General features: G+C 46.9%; 1 protein-coding gene across 1 annotated transcript in view; it reads right to left on the bottom strand.

The window, feature by feature from the left end:
- The window catches only part of TSGA13 (testis specific 13), a 16,881-nt gene extending 14,285 nt beyond the window's left edge, over positions 1 to 2,596 (bottom strand). The window contains exon 1 of the mRNA XM_025213516.1: positions 2,527 to 2,596. The gene's annotated coding sequence lies outside the window, so the exon portion shown is untranslated. The remainder of the gene's footprint in view (positions 1 to 2,526) is intronic.
- Positions 2,597 to 21,942: the final 19,346 nt, after the last annotated feature.

Below are 21,942 nucleotides of genomic sequence, written 5' to 3'. Positions count from 1 at the left end.
CTTTCTTCTTCATGGCAGCCTTTCACCTATTTGAAAGCTGTTATCATGTGCTCCCTGAATCTCCTTTTTGACAGATTAAACCTACGTAGTTCTCTCAAATTTCTCCTCCATGGCATAGGCAGACAAGGTTCCTTGGGTGAATTTGATATCTTTTATTAGACCAACCTCCATGGCATGCATTCCAACTAGAGGTGCTGAGTACATGGGGGCCCGAGGGCCCTGGCCTCCCTTGGGAAGAGGGCTGTCACCTGAAATGCATACAACTTTCCACATGTCATCTTAGGCTCCCTGCCAGCAAAAATAAAAGTTGGTGCCTCCGATTCCAACCATATTAGCATCTTTATCGCTCACCTCTGGATCTTCTCCAGTTTCTCCATGTGCTTGTTAAAATACAGAGGCTGTGCCTACTGTGGCCTACTAAGTGCTAAGTACAGCAGTACCAACCCCCACCCCGCTCCCCAATGTCTTACATATAATACTTCAGGTATTGCATCCCAAAACTGCATTTGGTTGTTTTGGGTGACTGTCCCATGCTCCTAACTAATGTTGAACCTGCAATCCACCAAAAACCCCAGGTCTTTCTCAGAAATGCCACTGCCTAGCCCATAATCTCTTGTTCTGCATTTGTGCACCTGTTTCTCCTTCCAGCTGTCTTTGTTGAATTTAATTCAGTTATCTAGTGCTCAGCTCTCCAATCTATTGCCCTCCTTTTGGATTCTCCTCGTATCCTCGCAGATGTTCACAAACCATCTCAGTTTTGCATCATCTGCAAGTTTGATCAGGAAGCTCTCTATTACAGCAGCCAAATGGTTTATAAAAAATATTAACCAATGCCGGACCCAGGACAGACCCCTGTGAAGCCTCACGTGAAACTTCCTGCCACTGATCTGTTTATAGTTCTTCTTTGTTTGTGGTTATTCAATAATTCTGATAGCAATTCTATCTATCCCTGCATTTCTCCAGTTTACTGCTGAGAATGGTGTAGGGGATTGTGTCTAAAGCCTTACTAAAGTATGGTTGATATTATGTCTACCATATTTACCACATTCCCTTTATCCACCCAGACTAGTTACCCTGTCAAAGCAGGAAATGAGGTTGGTTTGGCATTGTAGTAGGCTGCGTATTTCAGGGGTTGCAGCCCAGCTGCAGGTGGGAGGAAAGTGATTGCAGGCCTGCCTAGGAGGCCAGCTGATGAGGATAATTGGCTGGCCCAGACGAAGTTAAAAGCTCCCAGGGAAGGAAGCTGAGGGGAGAGAGGGAAGACTGTGAGGCTGGAGATTGCAGCAGGACCTGGGAAAAGACCGCAGGGTAACTTCCTTATTGTTTGTACTTGATGTTCGATGTTTTATGGCTATGTTGCATTCTGTGGGGCAAGTTTGCCTAGGAAAATAAAGACTGTGGTGTGCTACAGGCATGCTTTTAGAAAGGAGCATGCCTGTAGTCTTGGACAGGAAGTGTATGACAGGGTGATAACATTTAGAGGCTAAAATGTACCCAAACTGGAATTTGGCTAGGAGGCTGGCATTAGGATCTATACTCTTGCAAAACAGCCAAGGTGACATTGGGGGAGCTTTCCTCTTTGCCTGGAGGTGCTGATGATACCATGCCCTGCAGCAGTAAAGGGTTGTTTTATGGCCAATTAAATAATTGGTTACAAAATCTACATCCTGACTAGAATGCAATGAGGAATGAATCCGTTCACCCCTGTATGTAGAAATTTAGGGCCAGACCATATGAGGAAAGAGAGAACCTAAAAAAAATAATGGGTCTAGCCAGATTTGTACCGGTTGTCACTTTGGTTGCTTGTATATTTTCGTCTTCTTTCCTGTAGTTCTTTTTTTTTTTTTTCATTTATTCAAAGATCTTCAGATCAGGGGAATGTCTATTCATAAACATGTCAAGTGCCTGGCATGCTTTGAGGTGTAGGTTGTAGCCGTGTTGGTCTTAGCTTGCTAAGAATAATTTTTCCAAGTATAAAAGATATCAGGTTATCTGAAGAGCCTTGTCTGGCATGCTTTGAGGTTCTGTATACCAAGTACGTAACGTAGCTCAAAATTGCCAGTCTCCTTTCACTTAAGGGATAACATTTTCTAAAAGAAGTGAACAGAAGTCCAGGTCCCTCTGAAAGGCAGTAACATTGGTACAGTTCACAGCTGCTTTGCCAAGGTGGAAGGGGACCATACACTCTATTGAAAGCTATGGGATTTAGGAGCCTGCCTCACTTAAACATTTCCCCCCAGCCCACAGAATAGTGATGGCTTTCAGTGACTGCCAAGCAAGCCTAGTTTCAAACTTGTGATCTATAGGCTAGCTTCTACACTAACTGAATTCAATTGCAAATGTCCCCTGTCTTCAATAGTTCACATCCTATTAGTGAGAGATTCTATAATCAACCATGAATCCTTGGCGCTGTCTAGTGGCGGGGAGCTGGATTTTATTCAATATTCTTTATCCCTCATAATAGAACAATTCTCCATATATTATACAATTGTCTCTGAGAAAGATGAAAGAAATAGGGTACCATACCTATGTGCACATCTGGGGGAGAACCACAGCCCTGGAGGAATGGAAACACCTAGCGGCTGGTGAATTCTCCACTCCCAAATGTGTTCCTGGATAAACTTCCAACGTGGGTCAGATGTCAGGTGGTTACATGACATCATAGAAGACTGGTGAACCCAAGGCTCCATCTATAACTTGGCAATTATGACATCCTTGTGATTTCTTTTCTTTGGACCTTGAGGATAGCAGTGGTTAGGGCCTGGGACGTGGATCCAGGACAGCCTGAGTTCCCAGCCCAGCTCTGCTAGTGGCTTGCTCTTATGTAAAATCACTTGGCTTATTTCTGCCTCGGTTTCTCTCTCTGTAAAACAATACCTACTTCACAGAGGTGTGGTGAGGATGAATCAGATAAGAAGAGCAAAGCGCTGATTTAAAAAAAAATTTTTTTTAAAGGAAAACTTTTCGTGTTTGCAGCCAAATCAATTCCAAATGCGTGAGTTATTCAAGCACCAATGCTGGGATGAGTTTTGAAACTTGTAAGTGCACTCAGAAAAGAAGGACATAATGGGACACAGATGGCTTCTTTGGGCCAATCTGATATCTTTTATTACACCAACTCAAGTAGTTGGACAAATTCTTCTTAGCAAGCTTTCGGGTATAAATACCCTTTGTAAGGCTGAGGAAGCACCTGCAGTTGGTGTGTGCGCTCTTTCTGCATGGGATGAACAGTAAAGAAGTCAGAGGCTGGTGTGCATGCAAGAAAGGCAGTCAGTGCAGATGTAAACTGAAGAGTCAGAGCATTGGTGATGCATAGCGGGTGCATGTGGTGCAGCCTCTGAGATTAGCCGTGCACCCCCTGGAAATGCCAGCCGTGAAACCGGAAGTGCTGGCAGAAATGCACTTCTGGTTTTGCTGCTGGTGATTTCGGGCTCAGCGATTGACCGCTGGGGGACCTGTCGGTGATCTGGTGCCCCCCCAGACTCGGGAGGCACCAGTCGCCCATGAGTCAGAGGGTGAGAGACAGGTGGTGGGAAGGGGAATGAATGTAGAACCCCACAGACCACCATACCTATCTGCACAGAACCAGCAGTCACCCGAAACACACCAAGGCAGCTGTGATATACAGCCAAGCCCTCGGATACCACCGAATGTGCACCAAGGAGAACACCCGGGATTGCCACCTCACCGATCTCAAAAAGGCTTTCACTCAACCAGCTTGCTAAGAAGAATTTTTCCAACTCTTTGAGTTGGTCTAATAAAAGGTATTGGATTTACTCAAAGACCCTTGTCTAGAACGGGAGATGCTCTTGTTCAGGGCAGCGGTTGCTGTTACTCACACTTCTCCGCTTGCTCCAGATGACTCTCTCTCTCCTTTTGGCCATGAGCAGCTGCATTTCAATGGGGAGGCTTCGTCATCACCATGCTTTAAACTACAGCGCTCACCTTGGGCTCAAGGGAAGGAGCACACGTAATGGTGGAGAGAAGTGGCTTTCCCCTGGAACGTGCCATGACCTGGCCCATATTTGCTGAGAAGGGTGACTTAACTAGATGGGCCCAGAAACAAGGCATGGCAACTACCAGCATGCCCTGGAGAACTTCATTTCTAGAGATTCCCCAGCCTATGAACCTGACATGCAGCTATGAGCCGCCTGCTTTAAACCTGGGCAAAGGGAACGTCTGTACATTCTTCCCAGATGTATCCGAGCTTTGGAGAGAAGATAAAGTCCTGTGCAGTGAGCACCTCAAAATGATCCTGGGAATGGCTATTTTATATGCAGATCCTACTGCCTGGGGCACTTTTAGATATAGGCTACAACCTGCTGGTCCACCTTGGGTTAACAACCCAAGAGCTGACCGCTTTCTGGCCCAATCCTTAGAGGCAGCACTGGGTCCCCACGGTTTGAAGCTCTCCCAGCCCCAGCTGCACACGTGCTGGTTGAAGGGGTGCTCAGCGTGTGATGCTGTGGATCAGAGGACAACCTGATCCCCAGCTGCATGCCCTGGCAGTGATGTGATGGGGGTCAGCCAGGAGAAGAATTCAAAGAAGGAAAAAAAGAAAGGGAGAAGCATGTTATTACAAAACAGAAAGGCAGTGATTATAGGACCAGTAGGAGATACAGAAATGTGGCACAAGACCAAGGTTAAAGTGGAAACGCAGAGAGAAAATGAACCATCTGGACCAAATTCTGTCTTTAGCTACAACCCACTGAACTGGATGGGCTTACATGGGTACAGCAGATGGCAGATCAGGCACCAACATTTACTCCGAATTAGCAATCTTTCTTGTTAATGTTTCAATACTTTTCCTGTTTCTATTAAATAAAATCCCTCCTACGCTCTGCATTTTTAAGGAGAAATTAATTCAGCTGAAGAGTGCCAGATTGCTTCTTCTGAGCATTGCTGTCTTATATTTATTCTTTCATGACCTGAGCACCAAGCGGTTCATTTATGAGTTTGTTTATACTGTTCCCAACAAATCTTTAGGGATGAGGAGATGTTTCACAATACATGTCCCATTTGGTCCTTGGCCTCTGTTAGAAATGCCAGTAACAAGATTGATCATGATGTATCGTGCTGGAGAAGTGGACATCCAGTCAGAGGCGACCGTACCAAGGACCTCCAGTGTCTCTGTGGGCAGATCTAAGATTTTGCAAAGGGGAAGGTGCAGGTCATGTGGCACATCATTACGTATAACACAAGATACATTTTCCTCCATTTAAAGGGAAACTAGAAGGTTTACTAATATACCAGGGGGCTAGCATGATATTATTCAGTTGAAGATCAAAGCACAAACCAATATAACTATGTGAATGTGCACTAATTTGCTGAATTCATATATTAAGTTTAAAAAGATAACAAGGTAGGTAAAAGAGAGTCAACAGAGCCAAAAGATATTGTGATTTCAGTCTGTAGTCATGATAGGTAATATATGTTTCTTATTCATGTATTATTCTGTCATCTTCATATATTATTCTGTCATTATTCAGTGAGGGCAGATGACAGAACAAGGAGCAATGGTTTCAAGTTGCAGCAAGGGAAGTTTAAGGTTAGATATTAGGAAAGATTGTCTCCCTAGGAGGGTGGTAAAACACTGGAACAGGTTACCCAGAGAGGTGGTGGCATCTCCATCCTTGGAGGTTTTGAAGACCTGGGTAGACAAAGCCTTGGTTGGGATGATGTATTTGGGGCTGGTCCTGCTTAGAGCAGGGGTTGGACTAGATGTGACCCCCTTAGGTCCCTGCCAACTCCCATTTTACAAAATCTAACCTTGAGCATCTGAACAGTGCCTCCAAAAGTTCACTACCAGTCATTTCCACACCTGAGTTAATATGACCACACCTGACTGGACTGTTTTTAGCTCTAGCTAAAAACCTTTGCAGGGCTGTGAAACAGAAGAGAGACATTACCTGCAATGGCTAACAGACTGGCAAAATTGTAGAACAAAGGATAGTTTGAATAGAGGAAGATCAAGACCATTAAAATGGAGAGCGGGTCGTTAACACCTGTGGTTTGGAGGTAGTCTAATAGGTAATAAGCTCTGAGGTCAATGATAATGATGTCATGATAATGATGTTAATGTGCCAGGGGTGTAGGTTGTAGCCGTGTTGGTTTAAGGACATAGGCAGACAAGTTTCTTTGGGTAAATCGGATATCTTTTATTAGACCAACGTGAGATTTACCCAAAGAACCTTGTCTGTTAATGTGTCACGAAGTCAATCAACTCCCTTGGCACTATGCAGATAGAAAAGCTGCTGTCCCTCCCAGGCAGTTGGTTTTAAAGCTTAGGTGGAACAGGAATAAAAGAAACTCCCCAAGCTTCTGCACCCCCCTCCCAGATGCAACCCTGGACACCTGCATCAGTCCATGCTTTGTCCAAGAGCACAAAAAAAAGGCAAGACTTGTTCAGGAACCAAACAGAGGTGTCTGTGGTAGCCAGGACTTCTTTGACCTTCACGATTCCTCTGTCACCAGCCAGTCTTCTCTCTTTGCAAACACTCAGGCTACGGAGGAGACTGGGAAGCATCTTCATAATTGCCTTTCGTCCTAAATAGTCAGAATTTGCCGTGATCCTTACCTGGCCCCGTGTTCTCAAAACAAAGCACAGTAGGGACTTGTCTGAAAGACTACAACAGGTCAGGATGTTGCAGCTACTATGGATACCCATTTAAAATCTCTGGGTTTATCTTGTGACTCACATATAAGGGTTTGCACACCTAACAGTGCTAATATAGCACAGCACGTTGTATTGCCCTCAAAAGGATCTCACGGCACCATGGGGAACCACAGTACATTGGTTAAGGAACGCTGAGCTACAGAAAGCTACAACTGGTTGATTTAGGGGATGTTGGTTGTAGCCATGTTGGTTTAAGGACATAGGCAGACAAGGTTCTTTGGGTAAATCTGATTATCTTTTATTAAACCAACTAAATAATTGGAGAAATGGTTCTTTGCAAGCTTTTGGGTACAAACCTCCTTCTTCAGGCATAGTGTGTTGGTACCCAAAAGCTTGCAAAGCATAATTTTTCCCCAACTATTTAGTTGGTCTAAAAAAAGCTATCATATATTACCCGAAGAATCTTGTCTGCCAACAGGTTGATTTAGGAACCAATTTGTAACTGTGATTTGTGACCAATGTACCGTGACTTCCTGGGGTGCTGTGAGATCCTTTTGAGGGTGCTACAGGGTGCTGTGCTATATTAGCACTGTGACACCCATACACGCTTCACAAGACAAACCCAGAGATTTCAAATAGGGACCCGCAGTGTTAAAACCATTCTGACCTGTTTTCTTCTTTCTGCATTCTTTGCAACAGGAGAAATTGCTTTGTTAACTTTCGATAGTCAAAAACCAAGGGAAAAAACAAAGAGCTGATGTTTTCCAAGGCATGCCTTGAGTCTAACAAGGGATGTCGCGAGTCTGAAAAGGTTGAGAGCTGCTCACTAATGGATTATTATTGCCCCCTTGTGGATAAATTACCATCATGCACTTTAAATACCCGATATCAAGCAAAGCCTAATTCTGAGCCTGGAGTCTTTCTAGGTATTTAAGTGTAACAGGGCAATCTGGCCCTTTAAGTGAGGCAGCCAGCCCTGAGGGAGAAGCCCAGCTGTGGGGGATTAGCTAGCAGTTAAAAGCCCAAGAGGAGAGCAAGAGAGCGGGAGCAGGCAGTTGGGGAAGGAGCAGTTTGTGTCCAGAAGGCAGACAAACTCGGCAGAGCTTGCTTCTAGGAAGATCCAGAGCTGGAATGGATGCAAGGTGCCCAGGGGGTCTTATTTATTGCAGAGGTTTATATCAAACTCTTATTGCAAGCGTTTGATATCCAACTCTCCTGTTTGTTCAAAGGCCAGATCTACTCAGCCCGCACCCAAGTTTCTTGATCTCCATTCCCCAGTGCAGGTAGGTTTCTTGCACCCGTGTCTGATCAACCGCTACATCTCCCGAGGAAATTTGTATCTGGAATCCTCTCTTGCTGCATCTGATTCAGTTGCCCCCTCTCCAAGCATTGAGATGCCACCAAACAGTCCCAAGACTAATGAAGTTTCCCCTTGATTGGAGAGAAGCAGCAATGGACACAACCTGAACACACAGCTCCTGTCTCCATTTGAGAGCAGCGGGTTATTCCTGTAGCCCATATTAGACAGAGCTGTCCCTGCCCTGTGGATAAGGATCCCCACCTGCCTCTGTGCAGTATTCAGCTGTTATTACAGCTGCATTTCATCATGGTCTGGCCCTTCTCTGAGCTCTGGCACATGCTGTTGCTCTGTATAGCACGACTGCATCTGGTATGGCAATGAAATCAAAAGGATTCATAGCAACCTATACTGTTTTCCTCCCATAGATTTAGCTGGCACAGTCTGGCTTATGACATTTCTTCCTCTGATTTATTAATGTAGTGTAAGATAAAGTTAGAGCAGACACTACATGTGACAGCAAAGCCCATTAACGTGTATCCTATGTCATGCAGCACCTTTAAGCATCACTTCTAGCTATCTCAGATACTAGCAAGGTCTTTGTTGGATCTCCACAAAACCCCCTTGAGACAGCAAAGTGCTATTATCCTCACTTTACACATGGGGAATGGAGGCCCAGAAATGCTAGGTGTTTTGCACAAGGTCGTACAAGAAGTCTGATAGGAGCAAGGACTATAAACTGTGCATCTCAAGTCTTAGCCTACTGCATTACCCAGTGCAAATCCCTTCTGCTTCATTTATACTACAAGGTAAATATTCTTGAATGAAGTTACCTGTGTTATCTTCGTACCACAAATCCACATTCTGCTGCTGTGATCTGCCTTAACTCACTCAGTAAATATGTGTAACAGCTGGGTTTTTTTCCCCCCTGCAAGAAACTTTGAATGAAAAATTGCACATTTAGACTTGAGACTTTCAAGTGTTACTTTTCTATATAAGCAATCGTACTTATTGTGAAAATGATACATTATAACAATGGAAGATAAATAAGTCTGTTTATATGCAGAGGGCAGATGTTCACAAAGCAAACTCTTGTCTCAGGATGTGGATTGTACTGTGAAAGGGTTTGCTTGTGCCTGTCTTAGGGCAGCACTGTCTAGGAGCCTGGTTACAAGGTAAATTTGGGTGGCTCCTGGAGCCCCCTTGGGTTGTCTGCACATTAACACTTTGAAGTGGTTTTAAGCATTCGTTACGTAGTTTAAAGTTATGCCACTTCAAAGCAGGATTATCTCTGATCCACACTATCCAGCCCCTGTTCCATGCAGGTGTGGCAATTTTAGGTACTCCAGTATCAAGGCCCTAGATTAATCTATAGCATTAAGGCTTGATCTAGGGATTACTGCACAAAATCATCTCTTTAATTTAGAACTGGGCAGAAGTGTTGCATCCCCTTGATAGATTAGCTTAGTGCCTGGCTCATTCAGGTGCCCCATCATCTTCTTCTACCCTTCTCTGAAGTTCCTAAGTCTGTAAGGCACCATGAACAGAGAGGGACATGCTTAAGATGCTTAAATGTACCCAAGACTAGGCAAAATCCTTGGCCTCATGGCATCAAGGGCAACACTCCCATTAACCGAAGGGATGCTAAGACTTTACCTGCTGTGTTTATTGTCAGAGATTTAAACAGTCTCTAAAATGTCTATTTTTCCTTTGTACTAAAGCAGGTTGTAAAGTATTTATTGTTGATATTGATAAAATCTGTGTGCTTTAAAGAGAACTCAGCTCAGTACATGAATGCACACCTGCACTCACAAGAAATCATTCCACTAAGCAGCATGAGCAAGAACATTATGCTCCCCACCCCCAAGAAATTTGGGTACAAGAGCCTGTCCCAGCCACCTGCAGAGGGTTTGGGATTGAGAGTATAGTTGGAGGTAGAAAGGTAAGAAAGGTTTATTGACTTAACAAAAAACAACTATGCGTAGTAACAAGACAAACAATGACAGATAAGAATAATTCATGTCGGCAACTTATCGGCAGTCCCCTCTGATGCCTGACGTATGACAAGTTTCTCTTTCTACAAAGCTCAATGAAGTCAGGGGTCCCCGATCAGCGCTGTCCAAGAGGTACCGGGAAGGACCCTGGTATTTAGTCCTTGGGCTCCTCGAGATCCACAGGCCCACTGATCCAGGTCAACAGCTAATTAATCCCTTTCACAGAGCTGTATCTTCCTTCTGAATGATTTCTGGATGTTTCAGCCAATTTGTAACTTCTGAACTGTGCTGATTACAGCCACTCAGATTCTTTTTTACTTCAACTGTCCTTAGACTGACCAGTTGCAGTACAAGCCTTGCATTCCTTTGATAAGGTTAATTTTAACTACACCACAGGGCCTTACTACTTCAAGGCATTGCTAAATTTACTTGGCCTTACTTTATACAAGGCCTTACTACATCTTAAACTTTAATTAGGCTTTTAGCAACAACATATAGCTTAATATCTAAACAAATGACAGAAAAACACTTGATCTAATCTTCATAGAGCCTTCAGCAAACGCCTTTACTGCACAGACATAATTTTCAGCTGTCTCGGAGCCCTAAAAGGGTACAGCATGACCCGATGAAGTCCTGTCTAGACCTCGGATGCCATGGATACATGTGCACCTCCCCTTCCATCCTGCAGGCATTACCCAGAAAATGCAATGCAGATCTAATGCTCAGCTTTCCTGTGGGGTTTTCCCAGGATTCATCACCGTGGGAAGAGACAGAGTGTCTTATTTGGCTGCATCCAGAAAAGTAGAATTTCTGTAAATCAGATGTATTTAGTAAACTAGGCCCAAGCTCTATAATGCTCACTGAGCTCCTAAAGACATCACAGAGACAATGCTGGCTAAAAACCAAGATCCACACTCTTTAGCTAGCATCAATATTGTAGAAAGAAAGTCAGAGAAGGTTGAAAACACTCTATACAAAAAACTCCCAAAACCATCACCTGCGAGAGCAAATCCTCTTGATTTTGCTCCCGCAGGTAAAGTTAAACCATGTGCATGAGCATTTACTGTTCCAGGGACTATGTTTTGTAGCAGTGCTTTTCAACCTGTGGTCCGCAGACCCCTGAGGGTTTGCAGACTACGTCTAAACAGTCCACAAAAGATGTGTTCAATCAAAAATCTGCGAAAACCCACACTTCCAATTCAAAGGGGTCCTCACTTCCATTCGAAATTTCCAAAGTGGTCTGGAAATGAAAAAAGGTTGAAAATCACTGTGGTATATGGATCAGGAGAGTCTTAAATAGCCCATCAGGACTCATAGTAGAGATGATATCTTTTATAAGATCAACAAGATTTTTGTAAAAAAAACCCAAAAATCTTTAATTGCAAGCTTTCGAGCACAAACCCCCTTCATCAGACATTGGAGAAAAGGCTGTAAAAGTTCTCCTGGGTAGAAATGGAAGTTCGTATTTCATAAGATTTCACAGAGGAGGCAGTAGATGGGAACTCCTCTGGGCAGTCAGTTCATAGCTGCTATGAAGCCTCTCACCTCCTGTGAGGATGCAAATGACCTTGAAACAAAGGCAGGAGCAGGATCTCGGGTTTCAGGTGGTCACAGTTGCTTCCTGCTTGGGAAAATATGAAGATTTCATTTTTTTTTTAAATTGGCTAAAATTTGTTATCTTCCATGTGTCAGGTATCCAGGGGTCATATCAGCGATGAACTGACTGCCCAGAGGAGTTTTCCATCTAGTGCCTCCTCTGTGAAATCCTATGAAATATGAACTTTCATTTCTACCCAGGAGAACTTTTACAATCTTTTCTCCGATGCCTGATGAAGGGCATTTGTGCCCAAAAGCTTGCAATCCAAGAATTGTTTTTGCAAAAAACGTGTTGGTCTAATACAAGATAGCATCTCTACCACGAGTCTTGATTGCCGTTTCCTCTAGACCAATACAGCTACAACCTGGATACCTTAAATAACCCATCTCGCCTTTTACTCTTGCTTTTTGTGTCTTGCTTCATGAACTAGATGATGTCAGAAAGGAATATGTTATGTCAGCTTTTTCTAATCTCCATCCATTTTGCTGATGAAGACTCCCATCATGTTTTTGTGTTGCAGCAATTTTTTAAAGTAATCTACTGTTTCTGGCCTTGCCAGTGGCCTATTGCACATGCCTATCTTGAGTTTTTATCTAATCTGTCTCTTGGTATTTTTAGTGCTTATCGTTCCAATGCTTACTGAAGCAGAGTACACACGCTAAACACTACCTAGCTGCAAGTCATCCTTCAAACTCATTGCTGTTGCAAGTCACAACTGGCATGGATTAGGCCCCCATTACCCAACCTGCCAGATCCACTAATACTATGAACCCAGTTCATGCTCCAAGGAGGTCTCAATCTAGGATTTAGACCATGTGGATCAGGTGAACCAACAGAAGGGAAGGGAAGGGAAGATAAGGGCAGAGTCACATGCCTTAATAAATTGGTAACATTTAGAGGCTTTCCCAGCAAAGGATATCTTTGGAGAGGGATTGAAGAGGGCAAGGCAGTGGCTTCACAAACTCCAATGAGACTTTTTTCCTCCCCTTGCGTAAGGGGAAATGTGCGAAACTGCACAGAGGAAGGAAAAAAGCAGCTGAGTAAGAATGAGATCATTGTCTGTGGATGATATCCAGTGTTGGAATTAGATTTGGAAAGGCCTGGGAGGCTTATCAGCACACTTTCCGAGTCAAAGCAACTCCAGTGTTATGTAGTTAGCCAAGGAAGACGCGCACTTTTAACACTTTGTCAAGTTTTCAAAATGAAGTCAGTTCTCATCCTTCAGCACAACCAGGGACTAAATAATTAGTATTGCTTCAGCTTCCATTTCTCCTGCCTAGCATTCAACGGTTTCCCCCAAAACTTCATTTATATAGTCTATCTATTGGAAGAAAGCTTTTATCCAAAATCTGTTGGAAGGGAGCTTTTATCACACACCATCAAAAGACTTCTGTTCTCCTGCTAGAGAAAGGTGCAATAGATGTTAGCCAACAAGGCAGATCTCTGTTGCTCATCCTTGCTTTCTGCGTCTACCCCATAGGTGGCTTCAGAAAACTCACAGGCTATAAAGATCCATCTACCAGTCATGCTGATCTCATCTAGGGTTGCCAACTCTGCTTGAATCGAATCCGGGAGGTTTCGTCACAGGATGTAATGACATTAATGACTGATCTACTGTACTGCGGAAGGCAAATGCACACGATTTACATTTAAAAAACCCACTGGACTACTGTATAAATTAGATTCAACATTTCATATTTATTTTAATGAATGCCCTATCATTTATCTCCCGGGTGACTCTCAGCAAGCTGCCGGAGATTTATATCTAATTCCTGGAGACGCCAGGGCAATCCTGGAGGGTTAACAACCCTGATCTCACCCCATCTGCAAAACTGTTCGTTCCCATGCTATGGTGTGTTCACAGCAGTACACGATAAGGGTCCATCCTACTCTTCCCCCACCAAGTTGCTTAAATATGCAATGACCCCTCCTGGCTCTTCAACAAGCCTGAAATGAAAGGGCTGGCAAACAAGCTTGCTTTTTGGCAGCAATACAAGAGGCTTCTGACCCAAGATGCTCCTCTTCGCTCGCATGAAATCTCTGCAGTTGTAGCAGTAGTAAGGAGACACCACTTATCCACTGTTCACCTCCTGACTGGCAAACAATAGGGTGTAACTGGGATGATGAAAATAGTATAAAACACAGACTGGCTGAAATAAAACCTTTTGCAGCATCTGTTTACATTCCAGACTGCTGTTTGCTTTACTGCTGTTAAAAGATTGCTAAGGGGATTTCCATTAATTAGCTGAATTCAACAAGGAACAATTACATGCATTAATGCTAATCTTTATTCAGTAAATATGCCACACATGATCTTGCTGCTGTATTTAATTCCCTACGCAGCATCCACCCAGTGAAATCTGAGCAAAGATGCAAGACTGAGCACTGACACTTGATCCCATTTAAATTTCAAATATGAGCCTAGGCATTCCTCTTCCCCTTTCAAAAAAAAATTGAACACCAAACTAATCTTTTGCAGACATTTCTATATGATGTTTCTATATAATGTTCTATATAGAAAGAACTACATGTATAAAAAGGATACACAATTCAATCAGATAAAAATGTTATGTGTGCATGTGGCTTTTGCTAAGGTACATACCTGGAACACATCTGTTGTTGCCTTCTGGACCTGACCTACCCAATAAGTATCATGTACATTTAATTCTTCTTGGTGATTTTCAGTGGAAATAACAGAAAACACCAGGATGTACAGATGGTTGTGAACTATGACCCACTTAGTTATATGGTCTTTGGTTAATCGTTGGCCTTATTATTCAAGTCAATAAGTTCAACTTCAGTGATAGCTGGGTGAAGGAATGACTTTATCTTCAAATGGAGGGATGTGGTTACAGGTTGAATTATTTCTTTTTTATAGGAAAAATGGAATTATTTCCAATTTAAATCTACCTTCTCCAGTAAGATCCCCAAATCAGAATAAAACACACTAGTCAACTTCCTCCTGCGTGGTCCAGTTCTCCCCTTGTCCCCACTTTCACCTAGCTCTCCTTTGCCTATACTCAGCCACTGTTTGCCCTTCAAAGTTGTGAGGCTCCCTGCCAGCTGCTTTCCACCCACAGACCCAGACCCTCCACCACCTCTTGTGCATCTAAACATGATCCTTTTCTGCCCTGCTTGAGCCCCAACACACCGTTAATACACTAAATGCTCCTCCTCCATGCTTGTTGTGACCTAGTTTTAAGGTCAAGGAGACAGCATGTACAAAAATAGATGGATGAATGGGTTTTCAAGGTTTCATATAGGATAGACTAGGAATATTTCACTTAGGTACCAAGCACTGAAGTTTGGCACCTGGGGCAAAGTAGCAGCAGCCTGCCCTCAACCCATGCACAGATCGGGGGGCGGGGGGGCACATGCCCCTTCCCATGCTTGCTGGAAGTGTGTGTAGTGGCAGGAGCCACCCTCTCCCTGCCCCCGTGCCTCCCAAATGAGCCGCTCGTGGCTCCATCCTGCATGCTGACAGCCTGGCAGTGCCTGTTGGCACCCCCTTCACTTCAGCCCTTGGGGCACTCCTACCCCCTTGCGGCACTGTAGGTACCTATTAGATGCAGTAGGAACTGGGCTACCATTGATGTGAGCTACACGGCTGCTACCAATTTCTGGCCTGAAAAAGGCCATCGTCTCAGACAGAAGAAGAAGTCTTGGTTAGTGAGGAAGGCTGGGTTTCTGGAAGGGACGAGACTGGGTTTGTTGAGATTAATTTGCAACATGAGTTCCCACATCCATTTCCAACTCAATTCCTTCTCCCTGAAGTCACAGGACTGTCTTCCTTCCTTCCTTCCTTCCCAAATATGACATCAGTCAGCTCCCACCAGGGTTGGAAGAAATGTCTACGGATTGGAAGGAAATGTTCTTTAGTTAGATGTGATATCTTTTATTAGACCAACTGAGTAGCTGGAAAAAAGTTCTTTGCAAGCTCTCGGGCACAATCACCTTTTTTCAGGCATAGAGACTAGGGAGTCTCTACTGTTCTGAGACTCCAAGGAATGAAAGAAGCTAAAAGTGTGACAGGATGTCAGTGAGAATGTAAAATAGGTGGAAATTAGGAAAACAAGAGGCAGAGAAGGGAAGGGAGGGGGGAAAAAAAGCCAAAGGTAAGTAAGGGAGACTCTACTGTAGTAGTTTTCCAAAGTAGAAAAGAGGCTGCCTGTGAAAAAGTAAATAGCTAGAAATTAGAAAGACAAAGGGTAGAAAAGGAGAGGAGGGGAGGAAGAAAAGTATAAAGGGTGAGGTCTGGCAGGTACCTGGTGAATCAAGTGTCAGGCAGGTTGCAATGTGTCATAAATCCAATGTCTATATTGAGTCCATGATTTTTTGTATCCAGATTGTAGATCCAGATGTAGATTGATGAAGCAAAGTTCGTAGGCTTGTCTACGAAAGGTGTTTTGTAAGTTCTCTTTGAGGATTAGAAATGATCTCTCAAAGGGAACTTACAAAATACCCACAGGGCTCAGGTCCTGAGCTTTCTGGCTCTGCTGAAGACCCCTGAACACTCTGGCAGCAAAATCAAACTCTTCTCATCCCAGGATGTGGCTCCTTGAAAGCGTTCAACCCCTCACTCACAGTGCACATTGCTATTGGAGCTCAACCAGTTGCTCCAGCTACAGCCACTCCAATCCAGACATCCTTCTCTGGCAGCCTCCAGAGCCCATCTGCCTGCCATGGGTCAAGCCCTGGGTTTATAGATCTCCCAGGCACCGCTGCTTTCTGGTCAGGTGACCTCCCTGCATGGGCTACAGATGTCCCTTGATTGGGCTTGCAGGCTTAACCCCATGGCAGCTTCCTGTGACTACCCAGCTGTTCCAGCTGTGCTTTGCTTACTCACAGGGTTCCCCCCTAGCTGTATTATGGCAGAGCCATTAGCTCTGCAATAGATGCCAACGACTTCCAAACCTTCTCACCCGGGCTTCCTGGGGCTCTGCTCTTTCAGAGCACCTAACATGCAGCCTTTCACAGCTCCCCAAAGTGCGCTTTCCCTCTCTTAAGGTGCAAGCACCATAGGCACCCTGTTACAGAAGAGAACAACTTGCTATGTTAAGCCTAAATTTAGGACACTGGAGCAATCTCATGCACCCGTGCAGGCTTGGGGCCAACTGCCTAGGCAGCAGCTCTGCAGCAAAGGACCTGGGGGTGACCGTGGACAATAAGCTGGATATGAGTCAACCGTATGTCCTTGTTGCCAAGAAGAATAATGGCATCCTGGGCTGCGTTGGTAGGTGTGTTATCAGCAGGGCAAGGGAAGTGATTCTTTCCCTCTATTTGGCACTGGTGAGGCCACATCTGGAGTCCTGTGTCCAATGTTGGGCCCCACTACAGAAAGGATATGGAGAAGATGCCCAGAGGATGTCCAGCAGGGTCTAGAGGAGGGCCGCTTGCATGATCAGGGGGAAGCAAGGCAGGCCCTACAAGGGGAGGCTATGGGACCTGAACCTGTTCAGCCTCCACAAGAGGAGGCTGAGAGGGGATCTGGTGGCCATCTATAAACTGGCCAAGGGGGACCAGCAGGCAATGGGGGAGTCCCTGTTCCTCCAAGCATTACCGGGACTAACAAGGAATAACAGCCATAAATTGACAGAGAGTAGATTCAGGCTAGACATCAGGAGGCACTACTTCACAGTCAGGGAGGCTAGGATCTGGAACCAACTTCCAAGGGAAATGATGCTCGCTCCTACCCTGGGGGTCTTCAAAAGCAGACTAGATAATCACCTAGCCGGGGTCTTTTGACCCTATCAATCTTTCCTGCCATGGCAGGGGGTCGGACTTGATGATCTGCTCAGGTCCCTTCCAACCCTACCTACTAGGTAACTATGAAACTAAGTTGGAAAGAGTCGAGCAGGGCAATGAAAATGGTTAAGGTGGAGTACTTGACTTATGAGGAGAGGCTGAGGGAACTGGGCTTATTTAACGTGGAGAAGAGAAGACTGAGGGGGATTGAATAGCAGCCTTCAGCTCCCTGCAGGGGGTTGCGAAGAGGATGGAGCCAGGCTGTTCTCAGTGGGGGCAGATGACAGGACAAGGAGCAATGGGCTCAAGTTGCAGTAAGGGAAGTTGAGGTTGGATATTAGGAAGAACTTTCTCACTAGGAGGGTGGTGAAGCACTGGAACAGGTTACCTAGAGAGGTGGTGGACTCTCCATCCTTGGGGGTTTCTAAGCCCCACCTGGACAAAGCCTCGGCTGGGATGATGCAGTTGGGGCTGGTCCTGCTTTGAGCAGGGGTTGGACTAGATGTGACCTCCTGTGGTCCCCTCAACCCTCATTTTCCATGATTTGGAGAAAGGTATGACAGAACTGGGCATTAACAGAAACATTTCCTTGAAGAATTTTAAAAATGCTTTCCTCTGGAAATATGGCATTTTTTGTCTGCAGTCACTTAGAAGAATTTCCCAAAGAATTTCCCAAAGAAATACCCCAGGGCATGAGTCAGTATTAGCAGCTTTCGGTAATTATCCCATACGTGCTGCACTCATTTTATATCTAAATGTTTTTGCTTTCGAATTGAATACAAGACGTTTTCCTGTGTGAACTGGAAATCTCAAATAGTTTCCAGCAGAAGCTAGTTAGAACAATGACTGGTGTTTTGTTTGCCATGCATAAATGAGGGTTGGTAGCAATTAAGCTTTGTCCCAATCTGCTAAAGCCATCTCTGCATATTTGGGCCAGGCAGGGATCTGCATTCTGTCCTCGGTGGCGGCTTCTTGACTTTGCTTCCCTAATGCACATGTAGGTTAAAGGGGGTTTAAAAGGCCTTGGCAGAATTCCCCATCTCAGGCTAGAGAAAAGAACCTGGCATTTTGGATTTTGGTATGCCACTTCCTTCCTCCCTTTTGTTGCAAGGAGGGTCAGAGGCGGGAGGGGGAACAGCTGGGGTCATAAAGCAGGGCTGAGAAGAGATCTCCAGAAGTCACATCTAGTCCAACCCCTTGCCCGAAGCAGGATCAGTTCAATCCAAACCATCCCAGACAAATCCATCCTCTAACCTCTTAGCAAAACTACACGGTCATCTCTGACCCAGCACAAGACATAACACCCGAACCTGCCGCAGGTGAAGCAAGGGGACCACGGTGGCCAATGTCCTGCTGCTGCAAAGGTTGTTAAAATACACTCAAGAGATCCCGGGAAGAGGCCTCCCTGCAGCTATGAGGAAGGCAAGCTCCCCTGCCCAGTCTGTACCAATCTGACCATGGGGTACAATTCCTTCCTGACCCGGTGATCAGTCTGACCCTGAACAGAGGGGCAAAGTCCTTCAGCCAGGACCCTGTGGGTTTGAGTCCTGCCGGGAGCATTAGCACAGCCCAGTCAAAATCCCCAGCCTAGGCTGCAGCCAACACCTAATGCCTTGGAAGAAGGCTTAAAGCCCTCCCTGAAACATGTAGTAACAGGAGGGGGAAAAAAATCCCCTCCTGGTCCCATGTGGCAACCCACAACGTCCAGAAATGTGGGAAGTCCCTCTAGCAGACTACAGGCGTCACCATCTCTAGATCATCCCCAGCCAGTGGCCGTCCGACCTCTCCTGGAAGGCCTCCAGCGCCAGAGACTGCTTCCCCAGGGTCTATCCCACTGCCTCATTATTTGAAGGAGTTTTTCCGGGTGGTGCCGGCAAACCGGTGCCTATGTTTTGCTCTGGGTATTTCTGGGCTTTGCTGGTTGCTCCCTCCCCACCTTCCCTGCTACAGGTATTAAGGTGTTTTTAAGCCTTTCTCAGCGGCATTGGGTGTTGGCTGCATCTCAGGCTGGAGATTTTGACTGGGCCGTGCCAATGCATTAAAAAACTAGGGGTCTGTGGTGTCGACACCTACACAGTCAGATGGGTCACTAACTGGCTGGAGGGCCGCACCCAGAGAGTGGTGGTGGATGGGTCTTATTTGACCTGGAGGGATGTGGGCAGTGGGGTCCCCCAGGGCTCGGTCCTCGGGCCTGCGCTGTTCAACATCTTCATCAGCCACTTGGACGAGGGGGGGAAAAGCACCCTGTTCAAATTGGCAGATGACACTAAGATGTGGGGGGATGTGGGCATGCTAGAAGGGAGGAATAGGCTGCAATTGGACCTAGACAGGTTACAGGGGTGGGCGGATGGGAACAGGATGGGATTCAACACTGACAAGTGCAAGGTGCTGCACCTGGGGGGGCAGACCCAGCAGCATACCTACAGGCTGGGGAACTCCCTCCTCGTCAGTGCAGAGGCCGAAAAGGATCTTGGGATCATTATTGATGCCAGAATAAACATGGGCCGACAGCGTGGGGATGTGGTCAGGAAGGCCAACCGCATCTTGTCGTGCATCCACAGATGCATCTCAAGCGGGTCCCAGGAGGTGATCCTCCCCCTCTACGCGGCACTGGTCGGGCCGTAGTTGGAGTACTGCGTCTAGTTCTGGGCGCTGCACATCAGGAGGGATGTGGCCAGCGTGGAGAGGGGCCAGAGGAGGCCACCCGCATGGTCAGGGGGCAACACGGCAGGCCCTGCCAGGAGAGGCGACGGGACCTGAACCTGTTCAGCCTCCACAAGAGGAGGCTGAGGGGATCTGGTGGATGTTTACAAACCAGTCAGGGGGGACCAGCAGGCATTGGGTGAGCCCGTTCCCCCGAGCACTACCAGGAGTGACTAGAAATAACGGTCACAAGTTGGCAGAGAGCAGATTCGGGCTGGATATCAGGAGGCGCTACTTCACAGTCAGGGCGGCTAGGATCTGGAACCAACTTCCAAGAGAAGTGGTCCTCGCTCCTACCCTGGGGGTCTTTAAAAGGAGGCTGGATGAACACCTCACCGGGGTCATTTGACCCCAGTACTCTTTCCTGCCTGTGCCAGGGGCTCGGACTTGATGATCTGCTCAGGTCCCTTCTGACCCGACCAACTATGCATGTTCTTGCTGGGACTGAAAAGAGATTTCTGGCTAGATGGTTTTGTCCTTCTAAGGGCCAGACTGATGCCATATTTGGGGTCAGGAAGGAATTTTACCCTATGCTCAGATGGGTACATACTGAAGGGTGGAGGGGGTTGCCATCCTCTGCAGCAGTGTTGTGGCCTCTACCTGGGAGCTCCAGAGGTCTCCTGTAGCGCAACCCCCTGCCTGGGGCAGGGTCAGCCCTGTGCAACGCCCCCCCACCCCCGACAAATCCAACCTCTAAGCTCTTCCTAAAACTGCCATCACCCCTCACACAGCACGGGGCATCACACCTGACCCTGCACAAGGGAAGCAGGGGGACATCCTATTGCTGTAAAAGGTTAATAGATGCTCAGGAGATCCCAGGTATCTTGTCTCTGATCTCCTAACTGCTCCGTGGGCCTTCCCCTTCGCCCCAACCCCGCAGGGATGGTCCTTTGGAGCAGGGCTGGGATCCCAGCCCTTGTGCTGTCTTGCTTAGGGACAGACCAGGCACAAGCAAGGCTCTGTGGCTCCTCAGAAGTGGCTTCCCCTGCTCCCCCCCAGATCAGGGGGTTAATTATCTCAGGGTAGTATCCCCTCCCCAGACAGACATCTGCAGTGGGGTAAGGGCGGGCAGGGGACCAACTGCGGCCAGGAGGGCCAGGCAGGAGAAGGGGCTGTGTGGCTCCCAGAACTGTCGTGCAACTCCCCCTTGCAATCAGTGGGGGTTAACTATCCCGTGATAAGTGTACCCGTCCGCACCCAGACAGACATCTGCTCCAGGGTAACCAGGCAGAAGGAGGGGCTCTGTAGCTCCCCAGAGATGGCTCCCAAACCCCCCTGACACTGAACTCAGGGCATTAACTATCCCGTGGTAAGTGTACCCCTCCCTGTACAGATGCCTACTCCGGGGCAGGTGTCCAGCAGCAGCCAGGAGGGCTCCAGGCATGAGCAGGGGCAATGTGGCTCCCCAAAAGTGTCTTCCCCCCCAACCCTGACACTGAGTTTGGGGGGGGGGGTTAACTATCCCGCGGTAAGTGTACCCCTCCCTGTACAGATGCCTACTCCGGGGCAGGTGTCCAGCAGCAGCCAGGAGGGCTCCAGGCATGAGCAGGGGCAATGTGGCTCCCCAAAAGTGTCTTCCACCCCAACCCTGACACTGAGTTTGGGCGGGGGGGTTAACTATCCCGCGGTAAGTGTATCCCCTCCCTGTACAGATGTCTACTCCGGGGCAGGCGTCCAGCAGCAGGCAGGAGAGCTCCAGGCATGAGCAGGAGCAATGTGGCTTCCCAAAAGTGTCTTCCGCCCCCACCCACCCCGACCCTGAGCTGGGCAGGGCTCGCTGTGCCGCGCGAAGCCCCCGGGCGCAGACACACGTGGCGCGGGCGCGGGCGGCAGGAGCGCTCCAGACTGCGGCGCGGGCAGACGGGCGCGCGGGGCTTCCCCCGGATCAATCCCTCCCCGCCCCGCGGCAAAGCGAAAGCGAAAGGCGCGTTGCAGAATGCTGCGTCCGAGCCGCCCGGCTCCGCGGGTCCGGCGTGTCCCCGCCGCGGCC

The sequence above is a fragment of the Alligator sinensis genome, unplaced genomic scaffold (assembly GCF_000455745.1).
Source record: "Alligator sinensis unplaced genomic scaffold, ASM45574v1 scaffold888_1, whole genome shotgun sequence".
In the NCBI taxonomy this organism is placed as follows: domain Eukaryota; kingdom Metazoa; phylum Chordata; order Crocodylia; family Alligatoridae; genus Alligator; species Alligator sinensis.
The sequence above is the reverse complement of the archived record's forward strand: the minus strand, read 5'-3'. Positions and strand labels throughout refer to the sequence as shown.